We start from the raw sequence: 2,736 nt of genomic DNA on the forward strand, positions 1-2,736 counted from the left end.
TACATAAATCATCCAATCCTGAACTTATTTAATTAAAACCATCAACTTTTATAAGTTTTCATCCACAAGTAATTCCAAACTACATATTCCTCCAATTAAAAATTCACTTGTAATCTATATGATCATCCAAGTCACACCCATCTAGCATAAAAATTTAAAAATGACAAGTACTTGTTTTTATGTTTTAAATTTTTATCCATGCGCATCTATCAAAAAATATAACTAATAATCTACCCAAATATTTTCCATACACACCATCCAAAAATATAACTACTAGTCTACCCATATATTTTCCATACATATCTATCCAAAAATATATAATTCTTCAAAAAAATGTAACAAGTGCCAACTAGTCCTGTACAATTTAGCTTCATGCATGAGTTCATCCATCTGTACCAAAGAAAAAGAGAAATAATGTCAGGAAATTTTTTTATGAAAATATTTGCATATCAAATTTTTTTCTCACATTTTTTTGTCTAAACTTCTAACAAGATTTCAATTTTGAGCCTGTTACCAAAAAAAAAAAAAAACAAAAAAAATTCTATATTAGAGTCCTCATATTGTCAACATTTTCCCCCTTGTTTTATGTTCTTTAATGAACACTAAAGTGACAAAAAATATAAGAGTTATCATATTGTCAACATTTTAAATCATGCATTAGTATTGGAGATGCTCTATCTAACCGGGTATAAAGTTCTTTAACCAATAAATTTCTAACCACAAACAAAACCTAGCATTTATATTCAATTTAAACTAAAATTTATATACAAAACATAGCAAAACATTTTTCTTTAGATACAAAACCTCTGAATCCAATTCCGTTGACTCAGTATATCCATATCTAACCTCTGAGTCCAAGCCGTGACACTCATCATACCTTTTTTTTTTTTTTTTCCCAAAGTTGCCTTGCAGTGTCAAGAAGAGATTCACATGCATCAAATGCACTCTTAAGTATCTCAAACCAAATGACAATGCATGATAAAACTACTAGACTTACTCCTCATCCACCCACATACCACCACAATTACTGTATACACCTGCAAGTGAAAAAAAAAAAAAAAAAAAACCCAAAGTAATAGATAACATTTAGGTGCTTTGATAACACACTAGATTAAAACATATGATATGCTAGTTCAAATAGCAACCATAACAAACTATCAAATAAAAAGGCAACCATAACAAGAACATACTAGTTGATAACAAGTAACAGAGCCACTTGAGGTTTCCAGCCATTAGCCTACTTTTTAAAAGTTCTTCATGTTGCAGAATCTGAATAATATATATAAGAACATAAGCGGGCTAGGTAGCATGGGGAGAGAACCCATCACAAAAATAAATATTTAAAATCAGAAACAATTTTCAAAATTCAAAAATGCACATTAATTTTTTACCGGATCACCACTACCAAGGGGAGGGGCGGAGACGAGGAGATGAGTGTGATGGTTCAAAACATTTAGGACTACTAGTCTGAAATAAAAACTCAACAACATAGGTGCCAAGAACAAAGCAAATAACACAAATTGATGAATCTAGCAATTACCCACACCCACACCAACACCCACACCCACACACACAAAAAACCCCTTATAATATTGACCAATGTATTTACATAACGTATGAGATCGTGAAGATCAAATAAACCCGATGAATCTACCAATACACACCCAAAAAAAAAAAAAACCCCTTCAAATATTGACCAATGTCTTCACATAACCTATGAGATTCAAATAAACCCAACACAAAATCTTATATTTTGGACAATTTGAATAGAAGTATGGCATTAAGGATCACCATAACAATCAAACAAAGAAACTCACTCTGGTTATTTGCATCGAAAAAGTAAATATCAAATCCCATTCTACTCATGTTTAGAAGAATCAGGCACTTTCTTAAGTACAAAAAATTTCAATTGTAACTTAAGTAATCTCATTTTTTTTGGGTTAAATAAGTCGAAAAAAATCAAAGAGTCTATAATCTAGAATTGTAATCAAACACCATTAATTGACCTTTTCTTAATCAAACAATCGAATTAACTCAAAGATTTATTTAAAAAAAATCAAACCCATTAAGAAATGAATAGAACAAATACAAATTCCATATAAATACACACATGCATTTGGGTCATCGATCATCGCGAAGCACACATTTTTGGCACAAAATGTTAGCTTACTAATTCAAACAACATGGTCTTAAATGAAATCAAATATACAACATGTTAAACATTTGGGCTTAGCCAGAACCCAGAAACAACAAACCAACAGTAATCAGAATTGGGCTTCCCTTATAAATCAGAACCTAATTAATAATAGAAAGAATCTAGAGATTTGAATGGTACCCTTCAATTTGCCTTAGCAAAACAACATTGGGAGAGAGGTGAGTAGTATCTTAATCGAGGGTTTAATAGTGCGATGATCGGAGATATCGAGGGGTATCTAGGAGAGAGAGATGTATATAAGCGTAGATATAGAGAGAGAGGAAGAGGAGGGAGAGAGAGAGTAGTACCTTCTTCGCTTTGCTGCCCGCTTCGACTCTCCCTTTCCCTGCGATTAGACGATTCAGACCCTTGCCTTATCCCGCGGTTTTGCTCCCTCGCACCCTCCTCTTCTGGGTCTGTTCCCAACCCTTTCTATGATGGGAGTTGGTGATTGAAAAAAAAAAAAAAAAAAAAAAACTGACCAATCACAGTCTCAGAGAGTCGTGGGTGCCTCTCCTGAGGTCCAAATCATTTTTGTTGAT

At 32.7% G+C, this 2,736-nt stretch overlaps 1 long non-coding RNA gene across 2 annotated transcripts; it reads right to left on the minus strand.

Annotated features, from left to right (window-relative positions):
- LOC114274286 (uncharacterized) lies at positions 1 to 2,736 on the minus strand. Of its 2 annotated transcripts, XR_014360717.1 has the most exons (4): positions 2,503 to 2,736; positions 1,191 to 1,269; positions 878 to 1,037; positions 1 to 390 (listed from the first exon to the last, which is right to left on the minus strand). It is a non-coding gene; the product is annotated as an uncharacterized LOC114274286 (long non-coding RNA). The 2 variants fall into 2 exon arrangements; XR_003633355.2 differs by lacking the exon at positions 1 to 390 and having other exon boundaries at positions 711 to 1,037.

Source organism: Camellia sinensis, chromosome 2 (genome assembly GCF_055761805.1).
Source record: "Camellia sinensis isolate YWXY chromosome 2, ASM5576180v1, whole genome shotgun sequence".
NCBI classification, from domain to species: Eukaryota; Viridiplantae; Streptophyta; class Magnoliopsida; order Ericales; family Theaceae; genus Camellia; species Camellia sinensis.